Raw genomic sequence first — 16805 nt, forward strand, 5'->3', positions numbered from 1 at the left:
ACTCCCATTCTAGTCAGCAATAGCTCTATGCACTGAGTGCAGTCCTCTGGGATTGTCCATAATGTCTTTTCAAGTCTTCTAAATGTTTATGCTTTGACAATTGCCAACAATAAAAAGAAAGAATAAGATACTACTTTACTTTTGGTTTGGATAGGAGGACAATCCATTCTACTACTGTTGCAGGGACAAATCTGCACAAACAGAACTATGGACACTAAATAGTGCATTGTTTATCAATTATAATAGGCGCAGGTAGACTTTCCACATACCTCAGTGATATCAGACTTTGAAGAACCCCCAATCTCATTACTGACTAGATAGTGTGGCAGAGTCATTTAGCTCCCGAATTCATCGATGATTGATCCCCAATGATGTTTATCCAACGCAGGACAAGAGTATGGAGTCAGAGTCCAGAAGTGTCAGAGGCACGGGCTCATGCTTGCAAATTGCAAAACCTTTTGCTCATTCACTCATGACCAAAAACCACAGAGTCTATTTAAGTTTTAAAGCTTTATTAAAAGTAAAAATATTTATTTAAATCAAGCTTGTCATAAAACAGAAACGGTTGATTAAAAATGTAAAAGTGCTAATAGTGATTTATTTCACACATTTATTGTGGGTGAGCCGAGCCCTCACCTGGTTTGAACTTTAATTTTTCTTTTTGGTGATGAATAGTTGGTCCCTCTGTCCTAGTGGTGATGATGATGATTTTTTCTTAGAAGTGAAGCTTCTGTCTGTTATGAGAAAAATGGAGCATTCATCAGTTGTGCCAAAAAGTGCAGCAAGACAAGACCCTTCACTGGAAAATTTTACTTTAGAGTAGACAGTCATAAATTATTAGATTGGTTTCTGTATTCACATTTCTTCATTCCTAGACAAAATTCTAGTGAGTGGTGTATGTCTATGACATCTAACATTCTTAAATGTACTTTGTAGGTCGAACATCTGGTGCTGGGCCCAGCGCGGAGGTGGAGGAGGAAAGCTCTGGGGAGGAGGCGGTGCAAGTGCCGGAGCCGGACCAAACTGCTGTGCGGGTTGCCACGGTAGTGGCGGGCAGTGGTAAGCTCTTATATTCCTTACTTATTGAGATTGCAGACTGCATAGTGTGCTGCTCCCCGTGAGAAAACGTAAGGTTTGTCCAGATGAGAGACATGAAGAAGAATGATTGACATTTAGGGGCCTATTATGATGGCGGACGGACCTGAGTCCGTCCGCCACCATAGAGTAGGAGGGACCGTCCGCAGGTGCAGTGGCGGTCCCTCCATGGTAATTAGGATGTGACCGCCATTAGGATGTGTATTTTTATCATTGCGGCGGGTGCTGCTTGAAGCAGCACCCGCCACAATGATAAAAATGTAAGTTGTGCATTTGCATGAACAAAGCGGCAGGCACCGCGTTGTGCCTGCCGCTTTGTGCAGGCTAATGCAGGGGGGTACCATAGGTACCCCCCATGTGCACACCCTACCCCCCCTTCACCTCTGGGGGCCCACTTCAGGCCCCTAAACAAAAATGCGTATGCCTTTGCACGTCGGAAATGCCGCCGTGTAAAGGCATGTGTTCCTCCAGACATCCTAATATGGCTGGCGGTGTCTGATCGACACAGCCAGCCATATTAGTGCTTTTCCGCCGCGGACGGGAGGTGACCGCGGCGGAAAAGCTGCGGACTGAAAAACGATCCCCCAGCCATCCTAATCTGGCGGGGGGTCTTTTTCAGTCTGCTGCGGATTTCCCGCATCCTCCGGGCCGGCAGTGGATTCCTCCGGCCCGAAGGATGCGGGAAATCCGCAATCCTAATCTGCCCCATAGTTTGAATGGATGAATGCCTGGATCATGGTACTATCTAACTCTTAGATAGCATATGTGTATCTAGAGAGAGTAGACGGTCACTGGATGAACTAAGTGTTACTTTGAAGAGCATGTAACACCGCACCCGCACGTCCGTCCCAGTGTAGGAAAGGCAAGGAAAAGAAGTTGTAATTTTGTCCGAATACTACCATGCATAGTAACAGTAGTTTGTATTGCAAACACAGCATATATCCGGCTATTACGATGGCCACTCACTACCTCTGTTAATAAGTTTAGTAGAACTCGGTCATTCATGTGTGGATGTATCACTGTTCACTTAATAAAAAGCAAAGCATCTAAAGTCATCCCATATGTACATACCATGTGCAGTGATAGATAATCAGATTATTTATCTTCTTTATTTTCCTTTTCTAGTATTCATTGGCACTGTAGGGTGAAACTTAAATTAATTAAGCAGTAGCCCTTGTAACAGTGTATTCTCAGTGCCACCGGTAATAGAAAAGTAAGAACATCACCACCTGTATGTACTGGACTGGTACAGTAACGCAAGTCTGTCTCACTCATCATGGCGGGCGTCTGTTTTCCTCGGGTGCAAGTTGACTGCGCTGGCATTATGCCGGCTTGCAGAAGTTAACGTACCAATTTTGCTAAACAAGAGAGAAGAAGAAGAATACGACTGGTGTACTGTCATAGTCGACTCTAATGGAGTGAGTCCATAGTGCTCGTAGAATTGATTCCTTAAACTCCCACTAATGTTAGAGCAAGGGTGAAGAAGTGGGAGGTTAGATAGATACTGGCCACAATAGTTATGTACTGCACTTGTAAGTTGCTAGTTCTACTGTGACACAACTTTCTGCTGAATAATTTTTTGTTAATCTTAAAGAGCATTGGTTACAGACTATGTCTTTCTTTCTTCATATAGATGCTCCTTCCAAACCAACCCGGAAGGAGCTGGCTACACGGGCCCGGCAACGAAGGCTGGAGGCCACTGTCGCTGAATATCGACGGCTGGTGGCCCAGGAGGAGGGGGACACGCAGTCTACCACTACATCTACAGGGACTGCTGCATCCTCCCCCGTGCTCCCTGGGTCACCCAGACGGTGCAGGTCTCCAGCGGCACGGAGCCGGGGTACCGCAGCCACCCGCCACCGCCGAGCGAAGAAATCAGCTGACCCCCACAGCAGTTGCAAGAAACGTATGCACCGCCTTTCCCTGAGGGTTTCCTACCTCGAGCAGGAGCTGCTCAACACCAAAACCCTGCTCGAGACCCTCCGCAAGGAGCATTCCGACCTGGCCCAGAAATTCAACAGCAGCAGCCAGCAGTAGGAGGAGACTGTCCCTTGCCCCTTTTTTAAAGACTTCTGGGGGGTGGGAATTGGTAGTTGGGTTTTTTCACTTTTTTGGACTTTTCACGGACATTCGTTGGGGTTTGGGAGTGGGGGTGGGTTGGGTCTTGTGGGAGATTATTTTTGTCAGGGATGTAAATATACTTTAAACTTTATCTTAACATACGTGTTTTTTTTACTGCTTTTGAGGCTGGTGGGTGGGGGTTTAACAGTAACTTTGTTTTGGTGACACTTAAGTGGCATCTCTTGATTCAAGTTGTGTAATTAATTGCCCAAATGTTTTCAAAACTAAGTGCCTCTCACAGAGTAAGTGAATTCAATAGTCCTAGGACTTTACTAGTACTAGCGTCAGTCTCTCGTCTCTCGTAATACTCCATTATACTTCCTCCCCCCAAACGCTTATCTTCCCTGTAATTTGTGTTTGGAAATAGGGCTAGGCACAGGGCTGGCTGCACGTCAAATGGCGATATGGCAATCCTGGGCGGATGAAATGTCATCATTGCGTTGGTACTACTGGTGTTACACAGTGGCAGTTGCAGCATCTGAAAATAAAGAAAATGAAACCTTGTTTGTCCTTACCGTAGCATTAGAACGGTACGATAGAGAATATAGCAGGTGACAGTACACTAGAACAGTGCCACATTGTAGCCTAACAAATGGTAAAGTATTGAAAGTATAACTAGTACTTGCATTGAATTTCTTTGACATTGGCTACTACTACAAGAAATAGTACTGAAGCTGAGTAAGTCTAGAATATATCCTCGGATTCCTTCACCGGCCTGTTGGTATGACCTTATCCTCCCCAGCAAGTGCGTGGAATTATTGCTGTCATTTAGTCACACATCAATCGAAACCACACAGCCCGGGGGAAGAGGGTTAGGGTTTGGAAAATGGATGGGAATGGGGGTTTCTTTTTGGGTAAGTTTTGTTGAGAGAAGAAAACAAAGCACAGCATGGACAAACAATAATTGAAGATAAAGAAATCTTTGGGTACAAAGCTAACCATAAATCTTTTAAGTGACATAAAGGAAGTGCATGCACTACTGCATGCATTGTTACTGAAAAGAAAGTAGTACTTTCGACAACCGTGAATGACAGAATGCGACAGTACAGGGCTGCAGCGTTTTCACTTACCTATCTCTGCACTCAGAGAAACACTTCTTACAGTAAATTAGGTTTAAAAAATAGCCGAAGTAAAACCTATAGAATGGCTGTAGGGATCAATTTAGAAGCAGAGAGAGATCCAAGAAATGCAGAGTCTAACTCATAGAAGTTCACAGCAATAACATTACTTAAAAAATAATTTGAAAACAATGGATACTGTATCTGTATGTTGTTGTAGTTGTCCTGTTGAATTTGGTAAGTAAGTTGCACGCATCAAACCATTCCTCTAATTAGCGGCACTCCTCCATTCCAGCTGACGCTTCGTTCATCAATGTTGGTGACCAGAAGACACCCTGTCCACTGCCTGCCTGGCGGATGCTAAATTGCGGCTCGCTAATGTGAAGCCTAACTTCATCCTTTTTTTCCCATTGCACAGACTGAACCTGGCCTGTAATTATTGATGGAAAAACAGGAGGTGATATTAGCACACCACTGATAAATAAATATAAGGTATGTACGCTGTGTAGTGCAAAAAGTCACACTTTGAGTTTCCTAATAGACAGTACAATATTTTTGAAAGTGCGTACTCTGTCTGAGTCTCCTTTTGAAGGATAAATAAGTATGGGCAAATTAATTTAGCGTATCTTTCCCCTCAAGCTAGGTGTACTGTAAACTGTGTTTTAAAACAAAATTAGACCTTCCCAGCAGTGGTCCCACCCAGACCCTTACTAAAGCCAGTCGCAAAAATGTAGAAGACCCCCAATCAGATCTCAAAAAACGAGGCCTAGTAGAAAACTGGTGACAAAACGTACTTTGAAAGTAAAAGTAGGCCCAAATACCCCCTACCCACCGTGGATTGTATTCAAACCACTTGCAAGCAAGCAAAAGTATCCATACCCAGCATCGCTCCAAGACTCGCAAACCCCCCCACAAACAGCCCCCCACCCAAACACATGCAATACAAATACTGCTAACCCTAACAAGCCCTAAGTTAAGAATAGTGACAAATGCTTTCTTTAACTATGCCAAATCCCCCCTTTCCCACCATGGATTTTCTTCAAATCACTTGCAACCAAAATTACACATCCCACGAGTGCTCTAAGACTCCAGAACTCAGTTGCAAAAATCTAGAACACCCCGAAACACATGCAATCCTGCTGCTAGGGCTAACCCTAATGAACCCTAAGTTACAAAAAGTGCCAAAAGGCTTTTCCTCATGGATTTTGTCCAAACCACTTCTATCCAGTATTAGACCTTCCCAGCAATGCCCCAAGACCCGCCAACCCACCCACAAAAAAGCACAACACCCCCAAATAGCCAAAAAGGAAAATCTCATACTTACAATATTTATCGGCCTTCGGTCCAAACGCACTGTGCAGCTAGGTCATAACTCCCGTTTTCCACCACGGATTTCCTGAAAAGCGAATGCAATCAAAATTAGACTGTCCCAGCAGTGCTCCCAGACCCCGAAACCCACCCAAAGAGCACCTCAAAGGCAAGCAAGTCAGCAAAAACGCAAAAAACATTTCGCCTCCCATTTGGTTCAAACCACTTTTATCCGATATTAGAGCTTCCCAGCAATGGCCCCAGAGCCATCAACCGAGGCAAAAACTAGTAGAAGACCCCCAAACAGCCAAAAAGCAAAAGTACAAAAATGGAGACCTAGTCATTTTCATGGCAATTTACAAAATCACTCCGCGCGCGCTCTGCAGCTATGCCCTAACTCCCCTCTGCCACCATGGATTTGCTTAAAACCTCTTGCAATCAAAGGTATCAATAGCCAGCAATATTCCCAGACCCCGAAACCCACCCACAAACACCAGGAAGCCCCCCAAACAGGTCCCCGAAAACACTACATTGAGCAAAATGTCAGAAATAGCAAAAACTTTTTCCTCATGGATTTTGTCCAAACCACTTCTATCTGGTATTAGACCTTCCCAGCAATGCCCCAAGACCCACCAACCCACCCGCAAAAACACACAACACCCCCAAACAGCCAAAAAGAAAATCTCATACTTACAATATTTATCAGCCTTCGGTCCAAACGCGCTGTGCAGCTAGGTCATAACTCCTGTTTTCCAGAACGGATTTCCTGAAAAGCAAATGCAATCAAAATTAGACTGTCCCAGCAGTGCTCCCAGACCCCAAAACCCACCCACAAACACCCCGAAACCCCCCAAAGAGCACCTCAAAGGCAAGCAAGTCAGCAAAAACGCAAAAAAAGTTCGCCTCTGATTTGGTCCAAGCCACTTGTATCCGGTATTAGAGCTTCCCAGCAATGGCCCCAGAGCCATCAACCCAGGCGAAAACTAGAAGAAGACCCCCAAACAGCCAAAAATCAAAAGTACAAAAATGGGGACTTAGTCATTTTCATGGCAATTTCCAAAATCACTCTACGCGCGCTCTGCAGCTAGGCCCTAACTCCCCTCTGCCACCATGGATTTGCTTCAAACCTCTTGCAATAAAAAATATCAATAGCCAGCAGTGCTCCCAGACCCCGAAACTCACCCACAAACACCAGGAAGCCCCCCAAACAGGCCCCCGAAAACGCTACATTGAGAGAAATGTCAGAAATAGCAAAAACTTTTTCCTCATGGATTTTGTCCAAACCACTTCTATCCGGTATTAGACCTTCCCAGCAATGCCCCAAGACCCGCCAACCTACCCGCAAAAAAGCACAACACCCCCAAACAGCCAAAAAGGAAAATCTCATACTTACAATATTTATCGGCCTTCGGTCCAAACGCGCTGTGCAGCTAGGTCATAACTCGCGTTTTCCACCATGGATTACCTGAAAAGCAAATGCAATAAAAATGAGACTGTCCCAGCAGTGCCCCCAGACCCCAAAACCCACCCACAAACACCGGGAACTAAGCATGGGCGGAAAATCCGATTCGCTCGCGGATTTTGCGGATTTTCGGTAAATTCGCAATCCGCGAGATTCGCGAATCTCCCGCAAAATCCGCAAATCCGCGAGCAGCGGATTTTATGGCTTGCTCGCACTGTTCGCGTGAGTTCGCGGCTTCCCAGTACAACTTCGCGCCCCGCGAATAAGCGCTAAATTGCAGAAATACGATCTTAGCAAAACTGAAACTACTTACCAGGTTCAAAAGTTCAGGCTCATCATTAGTAGCCATTTCCTGTAGTGCTTCCTGAGGGGCCCCTCCAGAGTTCAGTTGCTAGTTGCAACTATTATGTGACCCTGCTCTGAACCTCAGAATAGTTACACATATGCCACAAAGGTCCTGAATTACAGCTAAGGGAGACAAGCAGGAGCCAGGCTGGAAGTTCAAATCCATTAATCAGCCCCTAATTCATTATTGTCAGTTGGGGCAGGGCAGGTGTTGTAACTAATTTTGCAACAATGAAAGCACTTAGCAAGTGCAAAAGATCACTAATCAGGAAGCACTAAGGAAGCAGGTGCCAGCTAAAAAAATATTCTGTGACACATTAATCAGCCCCAAATTAATTCAAGTCACTTGAGGCAGGGAAGGTGTGCTTTGCTTTGCCACAATAATGTACACTGACTGGACAACCAGAGGGTGCTGTGATGAAACAGAGGGTGGCATGGGTGGGCCAGAGGGTGGCATGAGTAGTCAGAGAGTGGCAGTGGTGACAGAGAGTGGCAGTGATGAAGAAGAGTGTCCCAAACAGGCTGGACACGTAGAAACAACAAGTTTGCGAAACTTGCGACCCGACAGGTAAGTTCGCGTTTGCAAAATTGTACAAAACCCTCGCGAACTGGCAGAAACCCGCGCGAACACAAAAAAAAATCCGCAAATTCGCGAGAATTCGCGGATTTTGCAGATTGCGAGTTCGCAAATCTGCAAAATTCGCGAACGCGAGATTCGCAAAATTCGCCCATGCTTACCGGGAACCCCCTCAAAGAGCACCTCAAAGGCAAGCAAGTCAGCAAAAACGCAAAAAAAAATTGCCTCTGATTTGGTCCAAACCACTTTTATCCGGTATTAGAGCTTCCCAGCAATGCCCCAAGACACGCCAACTCACCCGCAAAGAAGTAGAACACCCCCACAAGTGCAGAGTTTTTCTTCATTGGGCGTAATCCAGCCCTCTGCTTTGAGGGAAATAGGAGTCTGGAGGAGGAGGATAGAGGAGCATGTTCTTGTCAACTTGTGAACCTGAGGAATGCAGGCTGCGGCACCTTCAAATCAATAAGCAAACAAGTGAAGAAAGTTCTGCTGATGGGCTTGTTTTTGTGATTAGGTGATTAAAGTTTTAATTATATTAACTGTGCAAAACAATGAAAGACAGACACAGAGGAATAAAAGTGAATAAGGACGAAAAAGAAAGTTATTGATTCATTGGCTCATTTTCAGGGCTCGGTGTCATGGAATAAGAATAAGAGTTCGTCCTCATACTCTGCAAATTCAGGCAGGAGTAGGTCAGTGTCACCTAACAGAGAAGAAATTCTAAGCTGTCCTCCTCGTCTTCATCCGGCGTGTGTTCTCGTACTTTGTAATCTGGTGGTATGAGGTGCTGATTTATCTTGATCATTGTTACCTCTCCACATTTTTGGGCGAGAGGCGGGTCCGTTTGGAAGTTACAATGCCACCAGCAGCACTGAAAACACGTTCAGAAGACACGCTTGCGAGTGGCCAAGACAAGTAGTTTATAGCCAGGTTGGAGAGCTGTGCCCACAATTCTTTTTTCCCATGCCAATACGCCGATTGGTCAGCATTAACATAGACCTCAGTTGAGTCATTCAGATAGTCCTGCACCATCGACTCAAGGTTCTCCAAGGTTCCTCCACTTTGCTTACTTTTTGCTGGGACCTTTTTAGAACCAAACCCAAGCCAAGTTAGCCAATCCTCTTCTTCACCCAATGTTACTGTTGTGTCTGGTGCAGATGATCCGGTTGCCAGTGTCTTTAACGGCTGAGAGGTTACTTGTGCCACAGCCACAGGTGCAGAAGTGGATCTTTTGACTGGGGATGGCCTGCTGATGCTGATGTACTGCCTTTTCCTTCAATTTGCTGCCGTTCTCTTTCAAACCTCATGGCTGACAGGGCTAGCCAATGTTTGACTTTGTAACATCTTCATCATCAAAAGGAAAGAATGCTCGACCTACCAGCGCCTTTTTGTAGCGTGGATCCAGAATAGTAGCACAAATGTAATGCTGTTCTGAGTGGATCATTTTAAGACGTTTATCACCAAGTAGGCGCTCTAATAATTTCTCCGCCAAAACAAAAGCGTCTTGCTTTTTTAAATCTTTTTGAAACATAGAAGACACCACCTTCAGTTGGTGCTCCAGCATGCGCAACAATGGGATAGCTTTTCCCAAATTACAGTCCTCCTTGCTGACTGCACGCGTGAAGACCTCAAAAGGACGAAGCATGTCTGTCAGGCTTTTAACTAGGTTCCACTGCGCCGCATCTAGCCTCAGGTCCTTCTGAGCTGCACCCAGTGTTAAGAAATAGTGATCGAGTACCGTATACGGCTCATACAGATGCTCAAGCATGTAGAAGGTTGAGTTCCAACGTGTTGGCACCTCCTGGATGATTGCTTTCACTGGCATTCGACGTTCATGTAGCAGGCTCCTCAGATGCTTCCGGGCCTTAAAAGAATGGCTGGAATGGTTGCACATTCTTCGGCAGGTGGCCACTAACTCGCACGCTGGACTGTCTTCATCACTCAAGAATTTTTTAACAACCAGGTTTATGCAGTGCGCCAAACACGGCACTCTGAAATAGTGACCCAGATCCATGGCCTTAACTACATTGGCGCCATTATCCGTGGAAACATAACCAATCTGGCGGTTGTTTGGGGACAGCCAGTGAAAGACCTTTGTGTTAAACTCATTCAAAATTTTTTCTGCTGTAGGAAGTTTCTCCAAGCCAAACATGGCTAGTGTTGCATGTTTCCAAACAGCTTTAAAAACTTGGTCCGGGTCAACACCTGCGTTTAGCTTTGCTTTAACCCCTGAAAAAGAGACCCAGTGTGCAGTGATGCACATGTAATCAGCGCCTGCGCCACTGGTCCACATGTCTGTTGTCAGATGTATAGTGTGAACAGCACTCTTCTCCAAAGCTGCCCCAATCACCTCCAGCACATCTTCATGTAGTGCTGGAACCGCAACTCTGGCAAAATAGAACCGGCTAGGAACCTTCCATTTAGGGCAGAGCGCTGCCACTAATTCTAGAAAACCAACCCCTTCTTCAAAAGAAAAAGGGAGAAGGTCCAGAGCTAGCATTTTAGCCAGCTTAGAGTTATACAGACGCGTCAGTGGGTGGTTGCGATCATATGGCGCTGCTTAAAACAACATGGTTCTAATGTTGGCCTGGACCATGCTTTTACGGGACGATGATGATGATGACTTCTTCGACCCAGTTACGCTCGCTGATGAACTTTTTCGCATTGGTCTCTCACTCTCTCCCACACTCTTATTGTGGCTCACAGGGGGTGTGCTGCTGACAGGGGTACTGGGTGTAAGTGAAGTGTTTGACACTTCTTCCTCCTCGTCATCATCACATGAAACATCAACGTTTTCTTGACTTGCAATTCGGGCTTCCTTGATCTCCTTTAGGTGCGCAAACCATTGGACAGCGTGCTGTCTCTTAAGATGACCTATCTGACCTCCGGTACCATAGTTGGTACCAAACTTACCACGACTAACTGCATGCTTACAAATGCTACAAATGGCGAAGCTTTCCTTTTTTGGGCAAACACTAAAGAAGTCCCAAACTGCGGACTTGAAATGTCTGTGGGGGCCGGAGGAGGCGGCAATACTGGTGGTGGTCATGCTGCTAATGCCAGATGAACTGGAGGATGTGGATTGTCGAACTTTACTACGTTGTGCACTTTCACCACCACTAATTGAGGTCGAGGTGGATGGAGGTCCCTTCTGGCGAGGAAGAAATATGGAAGCGGTAGGTGTTGGTGTACTAGTTAACTCCAATGATTGTGGTGTTTCCATTGCCTCCTCGTCGACAACATCATCATCACGCTCAGCAGCTTCTCCGGCTAGGGTCAAAATGTCTGTTTGCTGCATGCCCGCTGAGGCTGGAGTGAAGCCTATGATGACTGCGTCGTCGTCGTGAGAGTCTTCATCAGCAGGAGTATCCGCCACTTCTTGTTGAGCCTCATCACACTCCATAACTATGAGACTTTCGACGACCTTCCTTTTAGCTCTACTACCTTTGTCATATCATGGTGTGCCTCATTCTCAGACGGCATTGATGGTTCCCAATTAAGATCCGTATCATCAGAAGGAGGTGGGCGTGAAAAAGACGTAGACACCACCCTTGATCTTTTCCTTGCTAGGGATGTGGAAGACAATGAATGATCATCAGGAGGAGTGGCTTCCTCAAATGATACCTCGGCTTGATTGTCGATTTCCTGATGTGCCCCTACTTCAGGAGGAACAACTATTGTGGGCACTTGTGACCCTCCATGCACCTCTGCTTGCGCATCTCCTTGCGCTGCCTCTCCTTCCACATGTACTTGGGCTTGTTGTACTTGCACATGTGGTTGTTGTTGCGGCTGTGGTTGTTCAACACTCGTCAGATGAGTTAAAAGAACCTGTGTTGATTGAGGGACATTGCTGCTACTTTCTTGCGATGAGCCAACATCACTGGTCGATGATGATTGAACAACTAGACTAAGTGCCTCTGCAGCACTCAAGGGCTTGGACTTAAGTTGGCGTGGTGGTGGTGGCACTGAGCCCAATGGTGCGGGGGTGCTGCTCCTAGCTTGGTCCCCAGCAGATCCCGCTGCTGCTGCAGGCGTACTTTTTTTTTAACTCAAAAAAAATGTGGTGGGCGGCACACCAGTCTCCTTGGTAACTTGCTTCTTCTGCTCCTTTCTGGCAACTGTCTTACTAGAGGAGATACGGGGAACTTTTTTTGGGGCCATCTTCTTCAGAGGTCAGAACAGCAGGCCGCAGTTGCATGAGTTGCAGAGTTGTCTGTGGCCAGACGTGACGTCGTGTGACGTTATGCTGCACACACACACCGCTGCAGGACTTCTTCCTGGCACTGGTGGTTCTCTTGTGTCTTGTGCACCTAAAAGCAATGGAAGACAGAGGAACATCAGTTCAGTTATACACCCCAAAAACTCGAAAACCACACACAAATCAGCACAATCCCATGCCATCCAAGCCCTCCATGATGTTTAAATTCAAGACACCCCACAGAAAGACTAGGCCCATGCACCACTCAGTACCCCTGGTCAAAAGGCCCCAACAACAGCCCAAAAATCGAAAAACACAGAAAAATCAGCACAATCCCATGCCATCCATGCCCTCCATGATGTTTTTAACTTCAAGACACCCCACAGAAAGACTAGGCCCATGTACCACTCACTACCCCTGGTCAAAAGGCCACAACAACAGCCCAAAAATCGAAAAACACAGACAAATCAGCACAATCCCATGCCATCCATGCCCTCCATGATGTTTAAATTCTAGACACCCCACAGAAAGACTAGGCCCATGCACCACTCACTACCCCTGGGCATAATGGTTGAAAGCTAGGCAAAATGGTTGCAGGCCTAAGAACACTGCCTGCATTCAAAATGGCCCCTTGCCTCCCAGCACATGGCCATGGCCTGCCTGTACCAGCACTCAAAATGGCCCCCACCCACATGGCCTGTCTCCATGAACACCCCAAAAAAATTGAAAAGCACAGAAAAATCAGCACAATCCCTTGCCATCCATGCCCTCCATGATGTTTAAATTCAAGACACCCCACAGAAAGACTAGGCCCATGCACCACCTACTACCCCTGGTCAAAAGGCCACAACAACAGACCAAAAATAGAAAAACACAGAAAAATCAGCACAATCCCATGCCATCCATGCCCTCCATGATGTTTAAAATTCAAGACCCCCCACAGAAAGACTAGGCCCATGCACCACTCACTACCCCTGGGCATAATGGTTGAAAGCTAGGCAAAATGGTTGCAGGCCTAAGAACACTGCCTGCATTCAAAATGGCCCCTTGCCTCCCAGCACATGGCCAGGGCCTGCCTGTACCAGTACTCAAAATGGCCCCACCACATGGCCTGTCCCCATGAACACCCCAAAAATCGAAAAACACAGAAAAATCAGCACAATCCCATGCCATCCATGCCCTCCATGATGTTTTTAACTTCAAGACACCCCACAGAAAGACTAGGCCCATGCACCACTCACTACCCCTGGTCAAAAGGCCACAACAACAGCCCAAAAATCGAAAAACACAGACAAATCAGCACAATCCCATGCCATCCATGCCCTCCATGATGTTTAAATTCTAGACACCCCACAGAAAGACTAGGCCCATGCACCACTCACTACCCCTGGGCATAATGGTTGAAAGCTAGGCAAAATGGTTGCAGGCCTAAGAACACTGCCTGCATTCAAAATGGCCCCTTGCCTCCCAGCACATGGCCATGGCCTGCCTGTACCAGCACTCAAAATGGCCCCCACCCACATGGCCTGTCCCCATGAACACCCCAAAAAAATTGAAAAACACAGAAAAATCAGCACAATCCCTTGCCATCCATGCCCTCCATGATGTTTAAATTCAAGACACCCCACAGAAAGACTAGGCCCATGCACCACTCAGTACCCCTGGTCAAAAGGCCCCAACAACAGCCCAAAAATAAAAAAACACAGAAAAATCAGCACAATCCCATGCCATCCAGGCCCTCCATGATGTTTAAATTCAAGACACCCCACAGAAAGACTAGGCCCATGCAGCACTCACTACCCCTGGTCAAAAGGCCACAACAACAGCCCAAAAATCGAAAAACACAGAAAAATCAGCACAATCCCATGCCATCCATGCCCTCCATGATGTTCAAATGCAAGACACCCCACAGAAAGACTAGGCCCATGCACCACCTACTACCCCTGGTCAAAAGGCCACAACAACAGACCAAAAATCGAAAAACACAAAAAAATCAGCACAATCCCATGCCATCCATGCCCTCCATGATGTTTAAAATTCAAGACCCCCCACAGAAAGACTAGGCCCATGCACCACTCACTACCCCTGGGCATAATGGTTGAACGCTAGGCAAAATGGTTGCAGGCCTAAGAACACTGCCTGCATTCAAAATGGCCCCTTGCCTCCCAGCACATGGCCAGGGCCTGCCTGTACCAGTACTCAAAATGGCCCCACCACATGGCCTGTCCCCATGAACACCCCAAAAAATCGAAAAACACAGAAAAAGCAGCACAATCCCATGCCATCCATGCCCTCCATGATGTTTAAATTCAAGACACCCCACAGAAAGTCTCGGCCCATGCACCACTCAGTACCCCTGGTCAAAAGGCCCCAACAACAGCCCAAAAATCGAAAAACACAGAAAGATCAGCACAAGCCCATGCCATCCATGCCCTCCATGATGTTTAAATTCAAGACACCCCACAGAAAGACTAGGCCCATGCACCACTCACTACCCCTGGGCATAATGGTTGAAAGCTAGGCAGAATGGTTGCAGGCCTAAGAACACTGCCTGCATTCAAAATGGCCCCTTGCCTCCCAGCACATGGCCAGGGCCTGCCTGTACAAGTACTCAAAATGGCCCCACCACATGGCCTGTCCCCATGAACACCCCAAAAAATCGAAAAACACAGAAAAAGCAGCACAATCCCATGCCATCCATGCCCTCCATGGTGTTTAAATTCAAGACACCCCACAGAAAGTCTCGGCCCATGCACCACTCAGTACCCCTGGTCAAAAGGCCCCAACAACAGCCCAAAAATCGAAAAACACAGAAAGATCAGCACAATCCCATGCCATCCATGCCCTCCATGATGTTTAAAATTCAAGACCCCCCACAGAAAGACTAGGCCCATGCACCACTCACTACCCCTGGGCATAATGGTTGAACGCTAGGCAAAATGGTTGCAGGCCTAAGAACACTGCCTGCATTCAAAATGGCCCCTTGCCTCCCAGCACATGGCCAGGGCCTGCCTGTACCAGTACTCAAAATGGCCCCACCACATGGCCTGTCCCCATGAACACCCCAAAAAATCGAAAAACACAGAAAAAGCAGCACAATCCCATGCCATCCATGCCCTCCATGATGTTTAAATTCAAGACACCCCACAGAAAGTCTCGGCCCATGCACCACTCAGTACCCCTGGTCAAAAGGCCCCAACAACAGCCCAAAAATCGAAAAACACAGAAAGATCAGCACAAGCCCATGCCATCCATGCCCTCCATGATGTTTAAATTCAAGACACCCCACAGAAAGACTAGGCCCATGCACCAATCACTACCCCTGGGCATAATGGTTGAAAGCTAGGCAGAATGGTTGCAGGCCTAAGAACACTGCCTGCATTCAAAATGGCCCCTTGCCTCCCAGCACATGGCCAGGGCCTGCCTGTACAAGTACTCAAAATGGCCCCACCACATGGCCTGTCCCCATGAACACCCCAAAAAATCGAAAAACACAGAAAAAGCAGCACAATCCCATGCCATCCATGCCCTCCATGGTGTTTAAATTCAAGACACCCCACAGAAAGTCTCGGCCCATGCACCACTCAGTACCCCTGGTCAAAAGGCCCCAACAACAGCCCAAAAATCGAAAAACACAGAAAGATCAGCACAAGCCCATGCCATCCATGCCCTCCATGATGTTTAAATTCAAGACACCCCACATAAAGACTAGGCCCATGCACCACTCACTACCCCTGGGCATAATGGTTGAAAGCTAGGCGGAATGGTTGCAGGCCTAAGAACACTGCCTGCAATCACAAATGTCCCCTTGCCTCCCAGCACATGGCCAGGGCCTGCCTGTAGCAGCACTCAAAATGGCCCCCACCCACATGGCCTGTCCCCATGAACACCCCAAAAAATCGAAAAACACAGAAAAATCAGCACAATCCCATGCCATCCATGCCCTCCATGATGTTTAAATTCAAGACACCCCACAGAAAGACTAGGCCCATGCACCACTCACTACCCCTGGTCAAAAGGCCACAACAACAGCCCAAAAATCGAAAAACACAGAAAAATCAGCACAATCCCATGCCATCCATGCCCTCCATGATGTTTAAATTCAAGACACCCCACAGAAAGTCTAGGCCCATGCACCACTCACTACCCCTGGTCAAAGGGCCACAACAAAAGCCCACAAATCGAAAAACACCTAAAAATCAGCACAATCCCATGCCATCCATGCCCTCCATGATGTTTAAATTCAAGACACCCCACAGAAAGACTAGGCCCATGCACCACTCACTACTACACCTGGTCAAAAGGCCCCAACAACAGCCCAAAAATCGAAAATTCCAAAATGTAGTTGCAGCAACTGTAAACCCCCAAACAAACTTACTTGTGAAATTTCTAATCCAAAAGTGATCCAAAGAAAGTCAAAAAGGCCTCAAATCCAAATATCCAGCAGCATCCACAAAAAGTAATCCTTCCAGGTCAAGAATCCGAATGAAAGTGACCAGCACATGAAGAAAGCACTGGGAGGAGCCTGCTGGACAGGAACAGGAAGTTGGAGACTGTGGGGCACTTCCTTCCTCCCCCCCCCCCAAAAAATGGACTCCTTGCAAAAAAAAGTGCAGGCAAATGTCAACCTGAGGAGTTATT

General features: G+C 46.9%; 1 pseudogene; it reads right to left on the reverse strand.

The window, feature by feature from the left end:
- The window catches only part of LOC147708870 (uncharacterized), a 76246-nt pseudogene extending 64119 nt beyond the window's left edge, over positions 1–12127 (reverse strand).
- Positions 12128–16805: the final 4678 nt, after the last annotated feature.

This window comes from Lissotriton vulgaris, chromosome 6, assembly GCF_964263255.1.
Source record: "Lissotriton vulgaris chromosome 6, aLisVul1.2, whole genome shotgun sequence".
Lineage (NCBI taxonomy): Eukaryota > Metazoa > Chordata > Amphibia > Caudata > Salamandridae > Lissotriton > Lissotriton vulgaris.